This window comes from Pavona decussata, unplaced genomic scaffold, assembly GCF_977016875.1.
Source record: "Pavona decussata unplaced genomic scaffold, jaPavDecu1.1 SCAFFOLD_85, whole genome shotgun sequence".
In the NCBI taxonomy this organism is placed as follows: Eukaryota; Metazoa; Cnidaria; class Anthozoa; order Scleractinia; family Agariciidae; genus Pavona; species Pavona decussata.
Window position 1 is genome coordinate 1018907 of NW_028145503.1, and position 15585 is coordinate 1034491.

General features: G+C 39.7%; 1 protein-coding gene, 1 long non-coding RNA gene and 5 pseudogenes across 3 annotated transcripts in view; 3 read left to right on the plus strand and 4 right to left on the minus strand.

Moving 5' to 3' along the window:
* The window catches only part of LOC146475165 (uncharacterized), a 143059-nt pseudogene that overhangs the window by 7575 nt on the left and 119899 nt on the right, over positions 1–15585 (minus strand). The window contains exons 3-7 of the transcript XR_014865989.1: positions 15073–15234; positions 14727–14804; positions 13691–13758; positions 13431–13487; positions 1953–2061 (exon numbers count right to left, since the gene is read on the minus strand). The product of XR_014865989.1 is annotated as an uncharacterized LOC146475165 (transcript). The remainder of the gene's footprint in view (positions 1–1952; positions 2062–13430; positions 13488–13690; positions 13759–14726; positions 14805–15072; positions 15235–15585) is intronic.
* Positions 1–15585, minus strand: part of LOC146475164 (tetratricopeptide repeat protein 28-like) — a 128236-nt gene that overhangs the window by 7575 nt on the left and 105076 nt on the right. The window lies entirely within an intron of this gene.
* On the plus strand, positions 905–1773 carry LOC146475166 (uncharacterized; annotated as a pseudogene).
* Positions 5566–7187, plus strand: LOC146475167 (uncharacterized; annotated as a pseudogene).
* Positions 7960–9280, plus strand: LOC146475168 (uncharacterized; annotated as a pseudogene).
* On the minus strand, positions 9256–12314 carry LOC146475169 (uncharacterized; annotated as a pseudogene).
* LOC146475170 (uncharacterized) lies at positions 10341–11554 on the minus strand. The gene is made up of 2 exons (XR_014865997.1): positions 11155–11554; positions 10341–10909 (listed from the first exon to the last, which is right to left on the minus strand). It is a non-coding gene; the product is annotated as an uncharacterized LOC146475170 (long non-coding RNA).

Genomic DNA, 15585 nt, shown 5'->3' on the forward strand with positions numbered 1-15585 from the left:
TGCTAAATAAAAAAACTTAATCAATCGTTGGGCGATGTTTTGACAATTTTTGAATGAATATAGGTCCGTGCACGTTTCGGCCATTCAATATTTTTGGTTTACTTTTCCTAGATAAAGAACAGAAAACAGTAAAAACGATACCTTATTTTGTTTTCCTTTCTTAAGTATCTCAAACGATCAAACTGTTTTGGATTCCAACATATCCTTTTCTACATGTTGATAATTTTGCACTGTAAACAACTGTTTGTGTCCATGGAAAACGCCCAATTGTCCTAAATTTACAAGAAAATCAAAAGACAATTTCTCCTTTGGCAAATGCAGGTGTCATTCGAAAAAAGAAAAATATTTCCGCTTGCTTCCGTTTTTCCTTTGGTCGTTTTACATGTAAACGAAAACAAAAAACGAAAAAAGGAAGTCAACTTCCGTTTTTCCTTTGGTCGTTTTGCAAGTAAAATAAAATAAAAAACGAAAAAACGGAAGTCAACTTCCGTTTTTCCTTTTGTCGTTTAATGTGTAAACGAAAACGAAAAACGAAAAAAATCAAAGTCAACTTCCGTTTATCCTTTTGTCATTAGGGATCTTAAGCATCGACGACAAATGACGGGACGACGACGGCCGGAAGTAAATTCGTGATGCTTTGAATGAACTGCGCATGTCAGTCTCAGTCAAGCCGTCGTCGTGCGTACGTCGACGACTCAATTTTAAGTGAGTTGGTGTTCTCTCGAAAACATAAGTAATTTAACCTGTTTAAACTCGCGCAAACTCAGTGTATGCTCTGCCTTTATTTTGTATGGATTATTTGATTCGTTATTGGTTGATAAAGCCTGTTTTTATCTGATTTTGTTATTTATAACTTATTCTGTGAACGCGCCACTTACGAGTGTATTTTTCCAGGAAATCTAACATGGCTTCTTCGTAAGACACTTTGAAGAAAGGGTAAGTATCAGGGCTTTGCAGATGTCATTCTTCGGTAGTTTGCCAATAACTTACATCAGCTATTAGTGAAGTAAATTGTTGTTCAAGGTTGCTAAAAATTTGACCCTAAAGTTCTATTTTTCTGTTATCGAACAGGAACAAAAATTTTCAGTGGTCAACAGGAATATGATGTCATCATGTGTCGTGAAGTTCTTGTCTCGGAACCGTTTAATTTCAAACCGAGGAGCCTAGAAAGAGGCAAGGTTTGGGACGCTATTGCCCAGCGGCTGAATGCCATTGACCAGCAAAAGTTCAGAGTCTCTGCCAGAGCTGTCCGTGACAGGAACTCTCTCTTGACTGCAAAACAAGATCAAAATTATGGGACGAGGAGAAAGCGTCAGGAATTCATGTGGAAATATCAGAACTGGATAGTTTGCTGGAAGAAATTTTAGAGAGAGAAAAGGATGGTAAAGCTAAAATTGAGTCGCAGGATCTTGACAAAAATAAAAAAGGCAGAAAAGGAAAAGGCAACAGCAGAAGAAGTGAGGAAACAAGCAATGGAAAGAATGGCTGATACTAAAAAAAGGGAGAATGATGAATCGGATAGTGGCAATGAAAACAAGAAGGTAAGAAGAAGCTCAAGTGATACAATTGATTATCTAAAAGGAAAAATCAGCAAAAGATCATGATTTGAAGAAAAAGGAACTTGAACTGAAAAAAAGGGAATTGAAAGTGCGCTCAAATATGGCGCGTCTTTGCTTAGTGAGCCGTTGTTTGAATCACACGACCGCAAAACAATGGCTGTCAGAAAATCACGATATCTATTTAGAAAATCACTCAGTCGTTAAATTCTCATAATTGATCAATCATTGATTGCAACATCATCCAACATTGTTGGACGATGTGGCACAGTGTTGAACGAGATGGCCAAACGAATGTAGCATGTACGATGTCACACTTGAGCAAATGTAAACATAGTATTAACAAAAGGAAAGTAACAAAAACACGGATTAAATATAAATATAGTTGTCACTTACCTCCAGTAACTGACTCAGCAGGGAACACTCCTGCTCCTCCAGAACCGGGGAACCCAGCACCTCTAGGGGATCCCTTAACATCCCCAGGGAAGCCACTGACGATATTTTCCTGTAAAGTCGAAGCAAATGAAGAGTGGCCTTGGTCTAATACTGGATCATAGACTGACAAGGGTATGGGTTTATCCTTTTGCTTAAAGTTTGTAGGAACAAGGAATGCGTTTAAAATGATGTGTTTAAAAGAAATCGAAGGAAATAAGGAACAAAAGAATGACTAAATAAAGGAAGAGGGGAAGGAACAAAGGAAGGAAGGAAAGAACGAGCGAACGAACGAAAGAACAAACGAACAAATGATCAAACAATGAATGAACGAAGAAACGAAAAAAAGAAAAAACGAAAGAACGAACGAATGAACGAATAAATGAATGAACTAATGAATGAATGAATGAATGAATGAATGAATGAATGAATGAATGAATGAATGAATGAATGAACGAATGAATGAATGAATGAATGAATGAATGAATAATCTAAAAAAAAAAGCAAGGCTGATTTCACGGTCAAGGAATTATATTTTCCAATATTTCGAAAGTCACGGCCTTTATTCTTCAGGGTATGTTTGAGACTGACCCCGTGGCAAGATACGTTACAATTTTAAACAGTTATAATAGATACCTGAAAAAAGGCTAAAGTTACATAAACAAAAACGTTACAATTTGAAATTTGAAAATACAACTGGTAAATAGGTATAAGCTAACGTTACAACTTGGTAGACGAATATAAAATACGTAACAATGAGTTAATTACATAACTTAGGAAGATGAAAGACGGGAAATATGTTCATGTCTCATCTCTCCTATTAAGACCTAAGGGTTCAATAGTTTGACCTCTGTCGATGAGGTATGCCTCTCTAGCTTTGCGTACACTGTCACGATTAGATTTGATGAGTTCGAGAGGAATTAGTAGCATGTCAGAAGCGTTATGGTCGTTAGAAAGAAAATGTTCTGAAACTGTGGTGGGTTTGGAACTGTTTGTTTGTTTGTCGACTGGTCTACGGTGTTCGTTAAAACGTTCTTTAAGTCGTCGTTTTGTTTCTGCTATGTATTGTTTGTGGCTGCGGTTGCACTGTACCATGTAAATAACGTTTTTGGAGTTACAGTCTATATGACGAGTAATATGTCTAGTTTCGCCGGTAGAATGAAATGTGTAGCTGGTACGTCCGTCTGTTATGTAGTTGCAAGCTAAACAGTTGTCTCCACATCGAAAAGATCCATGGGGTAGGTTGTTTTGTGTGGGATTACGTAGTTTGGCGCTAACTAGTAAATCACTCTGGTTGTTGGTCCGTCGGAAGGCAACAAGAGGTGTGGCTTTGAAAACGTTAGCGCAGCGGGGAGATGAAGATAAGATGTTGAAGTGTTTGTGAATAATGGATGATACAGAACGAAGGGCTGGATTGTATGTGACGACAAGGGGTACTCGTATAGGTTGGTTGGTGTCGGAGGTGCTTTTAGTAGCTATAGCGTCGGAACGTGGGATGCCGTTAACACGTCCTATTTCTTGGTTGAGGAATGAAAGATTGTATCCCCGTTTGTTAAGATAGGTTCTGAGCTCGTTTGTTCGGAGTTTAAAAGTTTTGTCAGAAGAGCAAATACGTCGAAGTCTGAGAGCTAAGCTGAATGGAATGGCTCTCTTAGTGTGTCTAGGATGACGAAACTAGACATACTACTCATTATATAGACTGTAACTCTAAAAACGTTATTTACATGGTACACTGCAACCGCTGCCACAAACAATACATAGGAGAAACAAAACGACGACTTAAAGACTGTTTGAACGAACACCGTAGACCAGTCGACAAACAAACAAACAGTTCCAAACCCACCACAGTTTCAGAACATTTTCTTTCTAACGACCATAACGCTTCTGACATGCTACTAATTGCTCTCGAACCGATCAAATCTAATCGTGACAGTACTAGTGTACGCAAAGCTAGAGGGGCTACCTCATCGACAGAGGTCAAACTATTGAACCCTTAGTTCTTAATAGGAGAGATGAGACATGGACATATTTCCCTTCTTTCATCTTCCTAAGTTATGTAATTAACTCATTGTTACGTATTTTGTTTTCGTCTACCAAGTTGTGACGTTAGCTTATACCTATTTACCAGTTGTATTTTCAAATTTCAAATTGTAACGTTTTTGTTTATGTAACTTTAGCCTTTTTTCAGGTATCTATTGTAACTGTTTAAAATTGTAACGTATCTTGCCACAGGGTCAGTCTCAAACATACCCTGAAGAAGAAAGGCCGTGCCTTTCGAAATATTAGGCACTTTAAGATCCAGGAACGCGGACGTCGTCAGAGGCGACCGGAAGTAAAAATCAACGTTTTCAGTTCAGTGCGCTTGACAAAAAGCCCAGACTGCCGCGTTTTTGCTCGCCACGAACGTGACAAATGCAGTTTTCGCGTCGTTGATAAAACGTGAGTACTTTGGTGGTCTTTCTGGTTTAAATAGATCTTTTCATTGTCACTATTCACGTTTTTTCGAAGGTTTAAACATTTATTGTAGTAATGCTCGCTTAAAAAGTTAATCTGATTGCTTTTTCTTCAGATAAACGAGCAAATTCGGTGGGGACTGTAATGGCATGTTCAAAGCCCAAGTGAGTGTAAATACGCTTAACATATTCTACAGGCATCTAAATTACCACCCTTTTGTTCCTTTTTGTTTGCAATTTCTCGACAACTCGTATTATGAAAGGGAGTTTATAAGAAATGTGTTTTAAATTGTTTGCGCTCCGTGTAGAAAGAGGGTGTGAATGGGGTTAACCGACTAGCGACAAAGGGCGTAAAAAATTACTGACTACCGACGAAACGGGGAAAAAATTACCGACTAGCGACAAATAAATTCTAACCGACAGCCGACATGGTCAGACGTGATAGGGATGTTTGTATTCAGAAAGAACAGCATTTTGATGATTTCTAGCTCAGAAAATCCTTCTTCACCGGACGTAACCACATTAATTCCAAATTTAGCCGAATTATAGAATTTCTCGTCTTCAAATTACTTTAAATCCACGGGATCCTTCTTTTCGGTGAGCAGCGTGGGCTCATTTCTAGAACAGCGGCTCGTAATTAGGCTGACAAGACGCCCTGCTGTCTCATTTCAAGAACAGTGGATCACAATCGAGCCGGCGAGACGCCCTGCTGTTGTCTTTTTATTGCTCGTTGTTTGTTCATGCGGTCGGGTCATGACTGGGATTGCTAAAGTCATCGTGAGTTTTTTTCGAAAAGGTGAAGAAGTCGCCATCGAACGTCATCGAAGCAGGGTCCCAGTAGACAAAGAAGCTCATAGAGGAGTATCTGAACTAAAAAATACATCTTACGGAGTTTTTAGGACTAAAGGAGCAGGCACATCAATATGGAATTGGCGGATTTTCGTTAAAGTTATTTCGCCTGGCAAAATCGCCTGCGGGCAAATGCGAAAATTTTGCAATTGTGACGGATGGGCAATGGCAGCTTGAACTTCCAAATTTAATATCGGATGAAAGTAGAGACACAGGACTCATGCTCATTCAAACAAATCGAAGGGATATGCTCTGTAGAAAAAAAACTTGTTTGTTACAGATGTTTCCGCTGGAAAACTGAAGATAGTGACGAGCCTCTCAGAAACGGTATCTTTTCTGGGGATTCTTGGCTCCCTTTACGATACCTTTGGAATTCATTCTAAGGGTATGAAACCAGACGGAGTGTCCTTGAAACAAGCAAAAGAGAACGTGACAAAGATTGACAGCTATGTAAAAGACACTGTGAGTAAGGTGAAAGAACGCTACCAGTTGAGCGAGACGTCTGCAACCAATGGTCCACAGGGAACTGTATCACAGAAGACGCAAGTATCTGTGTCTGCTTAAAAAGGGCATAGAAAGGCTATACAAGAACGTGGTGGACATTAACCCCCAATTTGTAGATGATCTGCTGCTCGAAACGTTGCTCACAACAGTAGTGGAAAATTTGCACGCTGTTTCGCACCTTAAACACGAGACATTTACGGTACTTACATATGCCCAGGATTTTGGAACAATTTGCAAGGAATCTCTGAAGCGCACATCTAGATGGGCAGCAAAGTACTACACGCATGACAAATCCTACTATCCGGTACCTCAATCCGCCATGCCCCTTTCTGCTATAGCTACCATGACACCTTTGCCAAGTGAGGACATAACACCAGGGATGGAAGGACAGATCAAAGAGTGGCTAGGGAGTTACAGACCAGTACGCCAACGGACGGTTAGGAGTAAGACCACAAAAGATAAGGCTGGGGCCTTGCCGCCAGCTGTCTACGCCGTTCACCACACCGACGAGTCTGAAGAGAGGCTTCGATATCCTGAAGAAAACACTGTATCGTCAGCAAATGTACAACGCGTTGTCAGCATACAATTTGTGGACGAAGGGGATGTTACTGAGGTGTTTGAGGATCACAGAGAAGTACAAATCGATGAGTATGAGACAGATTCGAATGACGAGGAATCACATTTTGAAGAACATCCAGAGGTTGTCAACAGAGCGTGTGTTACCCGATCCGGCAGGGCTGTTCGTGCATTTGTGCGTCTCGACATGTAAGAGGTACTAACAGTTAAAAAATCCATTTAACGGTGCAGATTGATACGTATGACAACCAAATTTTTGGCAAAAAAAAAGAGAAAAAAAAGAAACCTCGCAGAAAAGCCACGAGAGCCGTTGAATAATAAGTGTAGTGAGTTTTTGTGGACGTCTCGGAAAAAAGACTTCCGTAGCTTACAAATTAAAATTAGTTATCCCAGGGGCTAGAGTGGGTGTTCCATTCTTTGTAGAATTTACCTCTCTTGATTTACTTCGATGCCCCGTAGTCGACAGGAAACAAATTCACATCTATAATAAAAGCTTTGGTGAATTTTATCGGTATACTAGATTTGCAAACAAAAGTGGGGCAGATGAGCACGTTGCTAAATTAAAAAACAGCGTTAACGAGGTTTAAGTGAAAACAAATAATGAATTATTACAAGTATTACACTTCGTCTAGAGTTTAAAGTCTTAAAACTGGGCAAATTGCATAATAAATGTGAATAATTAACGTGTATTTTTAATTATTAACTGAGATTTACCGACAACCGACAAAGGTCAAAAATCTTAACCGACAACCGACAAAGTAATGAAATTTTAACCGACAACCGACATTTTGACCCCCCCATTCAGACCCTCTAGAAATGAAATAAGTCTTGAGCACAACAATTATAAAACCGAATTATGTTTATGTTAGGTCAATTTTTGAAGTAACTCTGCTACTGAAGCATGGAAAATTGCCCGAAGGTCTGTTTATTGTACTATTCTTTCATTCCCAAAAAGGGTCCCTATTAATCTCAATATTATTCCCGCTTCAGATGCACCAAACATAAGCTGCGAATTTTGCAATTTATAATTTATTTAATGAATTTATGTCTCCATATGATAGTACTGCCTCCCTTTTACTGACAGCATAACAAAGTACAAAATTTGACCTTACTACTGGTAATCTATGAAATAATTTTGTCAAGCCGAATTTCCTTCTCAGTCGATTTTTTTACAGTCAACCCAGGTCACGCGTGAACAGTATTTCCAAGAGTGAAATGAACATTCGAATTTCTCTTTGTAACTGGTCCGACGTGTGAATGGAATGTTGGACATTTCTCTGGAAATCGTTTCGAAAAAGACGCATTAACTGAAAAAAAAGATTCAAAATTCTTGGGAAACAATTGTTATTCTTGAAATATTCAATTTTGCAATGTAAAGAAAAATTCATAGCTTTATACCGTCAATAAGCTAGGGAATTTATACGGGAACTCTGAAATCTCGTTGGCGATTTTCAAAACTGACATGTAAATTTCAAAACTCCGTTCAAATTTCAAAAATATCGTTCACGCGTGACCTGGGTTGACTGTAATATACAGTGTTTTTTAAACATGCATATTAAAACACTGTATATTTATTGCATTGCAGGATTATGAATTGGAATCCCTTGCATGACTTGGTTTTATGCCAGGAAGTAATATGTGTCAACCCCTACAGTGCAAAAAAAAATCTTTACAGCGTAGCGCATTGTGGCAAAATGTTGCAGATAATCTGAACGCAGTAAAAGATCCACACTTTACTGTGGAAAAGAGATCTGTTCGTGATCATATTGGTATCCTAGTTCAGCGATTTAAGAGACAACAAGCACAAGAATTGAGAGAGAGTGGAATATCACCCGAGCGTACAGAGCTGGATGCTGCCATCTAACAAATCATAGCTTTTGAGGAATCTGCTGACACTGAACAGAGAGAAGCAAATGATGAAAGCAGAGAGAAGCTACAGACAGACAGGAAAAAGGCAGAGGATGTGCGGAAGAAAGCAATGGAAACAATGGGAGAAACAAAGAAAAGGAATTCTGAAGAAGAAACTACTCAAGCAAAGAAGAGCCGACGGAATGGAAGTGGGGCAGTGGAATATCTGAAAGAAAGAGCAGATCAAGAGTTGGAATTTAAAGGACAAGAGCTGGAGTTGAAAAAGAGAGAGAACGAGAGGCTAGAAAGTCTCCAAACTCAACAAACACAGATGTTCAAAGCCATGATGGACCAGCAACAGCAGCAAACTCAGGCCTTGATGTCTATAATAGGAAAACTTGTTCGCAAGTGACTTTCAAAGAGTGACTCATTGGAGTAGTCCTTAATGTTGTGTTGTTGTTCTTATAACTCAGGCCTTGATGTCTGTAATAGAAGAACTTGTTCACAAGTGACTTTCAAAGAGTGACTCATTGGAGTAGTCATTAATGTTGTGTTGTTGTTCTTATAACTCAGGCCTTGATGTCTATAGTAGAGAAACTTGTTCACAAGTGACTCGTTGGGGTCCTCATTAATACTGTGAACATTTATTTTCCTTAACAAAAGATTTATTGTTACATCTTGATTCATTTATTTGATGCTGTTAAAAGCCTTCCTTTTGTAGGAAAAAATTTGAAAATTGTAAACATTATTATTGATTATATACTTTTACATGTTACTGGTGCTGCGACCAATCGGGCACTAGATTGAACCATAAGAAAAAACACCAACCACAGCTTCTGGTTACTTCATCTTGCCCATCTGATTGCTTTTTCTTTCCAACATAACAAACATTCCTAGTGTTAATAGTTTTCTTGTGACAACGGCATGTTGAAACCTGTTATACATTTTGCACAATGATTATAGGTGCTGAATATAATATTTTGAAATTTTAAGTTCAGTATTGTTGTCAGTATACTTGCCTTCTTAGAAAGTGCCACAGTCTTTACTCTTTACTTAATTAATTAAGCGAAATAGTCCTCTACTGAAGGAGGATCAAAGTTAAAGAACTGAGATGTGGTGTTTCCATAGAGGCAAGTCAATGCATTGTGTAGAATTGAACACACGATATACATTTTGCCCACTTGACTAAGACCAATCTTTAAGTTCTTTTTGAAGTCCAAAAATTTAAAATAGTTCATTATGTCACCAAATAGCCACTCAACAGAGGTGCGAACAGCACTCATCGAACTGCATCTGTGGAGTTAACACACGATGCCGGAAAGGTGCTTGCAGGTGGACCCTAAGAGGATATGCTGGATCCCCATAAATACACATTGCTTCTCCAGTAGTAGAGAAAGCATTCATCTGGAGGCTGTCATACAGGTGGGACTCTCCCAGCATTGCTGCATCATGCTTTTTTCCTTCTATTGAGCAGAAAACAATTAACCTCTCTAAACTACATTGTTATACACGAGGTGGTAAGTGACAGGGTCGAGGGTGGAGTACTCTGGGTGGGTGGCAGGGGCGGATCCAGGATCTTACGAAAGGGGGGGTTGTCAGTCAGTATGAGTCAATACGGGGTCCAGGGGGACATGGCACACCTAGAAAGTTTGAAAATGAACATTATAAATAAGGTATTTTCAGCATTTTACCCTCTCATAGGGGGGGGGGGGTTTCAACCCCCTCAACCCCCCCCCCCTGCCCTGGATCTGCCCCTGGGTGGTGAGTGACAGGGTCTAGGAGGACTGCGGTATAAGTCATGAACATTTAAAGTTCACTGTACATGCAGTACAATTAGCATAATATGCCTCATTAATTGTATTTAATTTGGAACAGTAAGGAGTGACTCACCTACTGGCCCATAAAGATGTGCAATTAGGCCATTTGGAACAACAAAAGATTGGAATTTAAGACTATGCACACGCTTATGCCCGTTGTAAACTATTCTTTGGTGTTCCCTTGGTCGAGAAATAGGGCGGACAGTTCCATCCACGAAGCCAAAGCAATTTCCTAATGGTGCTCCTTTGTTGGAAATTACTTGCGCATAATTCTCCAGCTTGATGGGACTTAAACACGGAGCGATCCTATAAAAGGGAAGGACACGTCCCCTTTGAAGCGCTTTGTTGGCTTCCAAACGGATCAGTATAATGGTGGATGACGTCGGTAACGGTCGAGGAAAAAGAGAGAAGAACTATCGTTTGTAAAATCGAAGAGGGAATCGATTTATCAATAAAAATAAGCTAAACGCTAACTATAAATCTTGTAAAACACCAGAAATTAGCGAGATTAACGATAATAACGGAAATAATCAAGTTTCGTTGCCGCAATCGAAAGCTTATACGAAACTTACCTCGAAATTCGAAATCCTTCTACCAAATACACAGTACAAAGATCGAAACCATTATAAACTGAAGCCTGCGACGAACTGGACATCTGTATCCCTGCATCTGAACATGCCGATAACCAAAACGAGTCTGTGTTGTTCGCCAAAACTGGCGGGATTTTCAAAATTTGGCAGATGTTTTCCGCTAAACGGCCGCTCGAGTCGTCATGTTGGGTTCAAGTTCATTACCGCTTGTGCATCTATCGATCACGTACGTGAAAACTAACTCTACTTATCCGCTGGAAGTGGCAGTAATAAATTCTAAACTTCTATGCACAAGTCAAAAATAAAAACATCTAAACACATTTCGTACGTGATCATGCATATTTGCATAATTTGCTAATTCAAAAAATCACCAAAGATATAAACAAAACACGACCTGATGTTGCTCTCATGTATCATATGGATGAAATGATAATGGCAATGGCTCTCACATCAGTATTAAAATTAGCCAGTACTAAATATATTCTAAGTTTATACAGTAAGCAATAGAGGCCGACTTCAAAAAGATTACCAGCTCCGTCGTCTTGCGTGCGATCGCTCGCCGCTTGAGACACTTCACTTTTCTCCTCCATTGCCTGCTCCGTTGTTTCTTCTAGGCTTCGCTCCCGCGACATTGTGTCTTTACTTAGCTCTCCCCCACTAAACGACACAAAGGATCGAAGCGATTCCATCTCGGAAGCCGGTTTAAGAAGAACAAGCTATTTCGAGACAGAGTTTGTTTACGAACTTTATTTTATCCTAATCATTTCGGAAATATCTCGAAAGGATAAGATTTTACCAGCCGATAAATGAATTTCCGATCTCAAAATAGACGGATAACTTAACTTTCTAAATTCTTCTCCTGTAGCCATATTCGTTGGATTGATTTTGAACAAAATAATTCGAACTAAAACAGCTTTTCCGCCGGCTCGTCACGTCCTTTCGAATCGAAGTTGCGGGAACTTGAACGTGCATAAATAAGACCTTTGGTAATCAACCAATCCGATACGCGCGTTTGGGATTTTTGATTGACAGTCTGAACAGTTCAGCCTGGTCTTATAGGATCGCTCCGTGTTTAAGACGTTTGGATTCCAATCCATGATGCGCTGTCTGTGGTTGTCGTAGATAAAATCCATCACTGTGTTATTGATCATGCACAATTCAGGTACTGGCCTTCCAAAGATGGGTACCAGGTCGGAGTAACGACAGGGGTAGGCAAATCGCTTCAGCAGGATGCAAAGGCCCTCTGTTCCCTCGCAGACTGTTCCTTGCTCACACGTGAAGACGGCAGGAATGTCAAGTGCATCTACTAGTCGGGGAATATGGTGTTTTTCTACTCTGAAGTTAGCTTTGCACTCGGCTTCATTCTTGTCTGGTAAATGAAATTTAGGATGGTCTCCGTAGGGAAAATCCAAATTATCTGACGTATATTCTTCATGAAGCAGTAAGAACTCGATATCATCTATAAAGCCACTTGCATGACTTAAAAACAACGCTTCTCGAATTTCTCTGAAAGAAGCCATGACTTCCAAGCTAGGAAAACAGCTCGCGTTGTCGCTGGCATTCAAAAAAAATTCTTAACTTGATTTTCCCGCCACGAACGCCGTCCGCTCGCCCCAGGCCCTCTTCGATCATCGCGTTCTTCACGGCGCCGGCGTTCCTGTATCTTAAAGACTCTATTGGAAAATATACTTCCCTGACCGTGAAATCAGCCTCGCTCTCTTTTTAGATTATTTGCTTTACAATTTTTTTGCTGATTAGATCCTTCACAACAGGATCCGGTACTTTTATTTTGTCACGGTGGTCCTTGCAAACACAGTTTATCACTGGTTTTTACTAAATGAATGAATGAATGAATGAATGAATGAATGAATGAATGAATGAATGAATGAATGAATGAATGAATGAATGAATGAATGAATGAATGAATCAGTGAGTGAGTGAGTGAGTGAGTGAGTGAGTGAGTGAGTGAGTGAGCGAGCGAGCGAGCGAGCGAGCGAGCGAGTGAGTGAGTGAATGAATAAATGAATAAACGAAAGAACAAGGAACGAACGAATGAGTAAAAACTGATTATTTCGGTGACCCTGCAAGGCTGGACTGCGTAGAAACCTTAACACGACAGCGACATGATAGAGGCCAAACCGAGAATCAACAGAATGCAGCAACCGTGGACAGCTGTTTCGAGTTGGTTGGCTCTCGTCAGCACGGTGTAGCACAGCAAAAAGTAGAACACCAACGCGAGTCGAGTGTTCTACCAAATGCACGTGGTAGCCGATTTCGGATGGGCCCAAATTCAGACATCCGTCCACGTCATAGCGCGTGACTACGAACAATGAACAAAAGAACTGAAATATCATGTCGCTGTCGCAATAAGTTAAATGAGAAAAACAAAACTTTCCTTTGCAGATCCTGCGTATACCTACAGCATTTTCGTTGTGCGGTTCCTTGCTTATAGTTTGTTTCTCTTTTTCTACTCTTTTACCCAAATCTCACTGCAGGTTTGGAAATCTGTCTTTTCCTCCGACCGTGGGAAATTTGGGTACAAAATTCTTCTGTTTCCTGATCGAATTGTAATTTTGAAATTTGGATTTTATGGAAAGACATAAACTGTAGCTGAAAGCTCTCGCCAAAACTTCATTCTAAATTATTCAGATATGAAAACAAGTATGGATATTTATATGGATATTTAAAGACTCTGGCCTGAAAACTGGTATGAAAAATAAAATTGACATTTTTTTAATCCTTTCTTGATAGTCAAAACCTACGAATTAATTTCCCTTCACTCAAACTTTCCTAAATTTAAATTACCTGTTGCTTATTAATAGAATTCTTCAAATCCAGTAAAGCTTTGTTTTGCTCGCTGATCTGTTTTTACCGCAAAGTTAAGAAAAATCGCTCAACAAACCAAATAAACAAGGCGACCAAGCCATAATTGTAAAACGAAAAGATCTTAAATTCATTTTTCAGGTACAATTATCGTCGACTTATTTGGCTAGAGTATCTTAAGTTGCCTAGAATATCTTCAGTTGCACTTTCGGTGGTATTTACTGCGAGGAATTCAAGGATACTGCCAATCCCCTGTCACACCATTTGATGGCTTCTTCGCGTCGACCCAGTTTTTCACAAGCACTTGCCCCTACAAAATATTAAAGTTTTTACAAAAATTAAACTTCCAAGCGTTAACTGTACATGTTATATTTGGTTTGTCCCGAAATCTTATTGTTCACGTGATCAAAGTAGGTTTCGAATAGATCGCCGCATTGCTGGGAGACTCATAGCCTGGGATCGAGAGCAGACGCCTTTTCCAACTTTTGTTTCACCCATTGTGACAAGAGGTCTTTTCGTGTATAAGGAAACGTTAAAGTACGTCTCAAGTCGCAATTTTTTTGAGAGGATCGTTGTATTGGGAGGCTTCCTTAACAGCTACCAACAAATTTCATCTATGTCATTTGGGGGATTAGGGAATGGGAGTCACTTTTTTTGGAACATTGCGGCAGTTTATTGTGCTTTTTATTAGAAGGCTTTGGGTTTGTTTGGCTTTCCAACTGAAGATTTAAAAAGCACTATCACTGACTGGACCTATCCATGACTAAGAGGCTTCCCTGATCAACAACTGCATTCTATCGTCTGGTGGATCAAGTGAGTGTTGAAGTTGGCTTTTCTGGTCGTTGCCCCTTTTCCTTGACACTGGCTCTTCTCCTGTTCTCGACGGATGATGTTCAATGCATTATCTGCTGTCCCTTATTGTTATGATCTGCAGATAGGGCTTCAAACTCGCAGTGAGTGCAGAGTGCATGGAAGGGATTTCTTTCAGTGAGTCTTTGGAGTTTTTTCTCGTTGCTTCCTTGTCCGCTTACGAGAAGAGAGTTGAAGAGATTCCCCATCCTCACAACGTGAAGAGTCCAACTTGACTCAGTCAGTACCTGAAGAAACAGTTGTCTGCAATGCAAGTGATCTCTGTAGACTGCACTACCTCGATAAACTCACTTGTTAAACGGCACTGACTGGAATCTCAACCTGTGTAAAGTAAGTCCTTTAAGCTGTTAAGATCTATGCGTAAAGGACCGGTCAACTGCATTTATCTGACCAGATAATACTTCTCACCTCTTTCGATGGCTTTCATGTAAGTTGGTTGCAAGTCAATGGCAGCTTTTGCATCATTTATTGTCTCTCGGTATTTTCCTCAAAACAAGAAATAGAAGTTTCATAAACGAGTTTCCTTGAAACAACGTAAGCGACCGTTTCTTTCTTTCTTTGGTGCTCTAGGACAACTGTAGCTTCAGCTCAAAACCAGAATACAAGTTAAGACTAACTCGAGGCGTTCCACCGAGCTGGGACTTGGAACGAGTATTGTGATAATGGGAAAAATTAAAAATGAACAATATAGTGGTTTTGGTTTTGTATTCAAGTAAGATTTTTAACAGGAGAAATTGCGACGAAAACCACTTACCCTGATAGAAATTTGCTGTTGCTCTGTTGCTGTACAGTTTGGCATTCAGTTCGTCATCTTTGCATTTCACCTTTATTCCTTCAGTGCAGAAGTTCACGGCATTGTAATAGTCTCGTTTACGGTAGCTCTTATTACCCTCTTCCTTGTAAACCTCCACTATCGCTAATTAAAACAAAACGATCATAGTTAATAAAAATAACTTGGTTAGTAAAGGAGAAACTTTGCTAACCTCATGGTTTACATTTTGCCTCAGTAAAAAATATATATGCGTTAGGTCAAGATGGCTGGATATTGGCCAAGTTCTTTTTTTTGCGTTTTTTTGGAACGAGACGAAGTCGAGGTCCATAAAAACGCAAAAAAAGAACGAGGCCAATATCCAGCCATCTTGACCGAACAAGCTTGGTCAATAAAGAATTTATTATATGGCTTTACCTTCAAGTTAAAACTACAACAACAAAACAAAACAGAACACGAAACTGCTCTGCTCGGAAAGAAATCCTTCATAGCCGATTT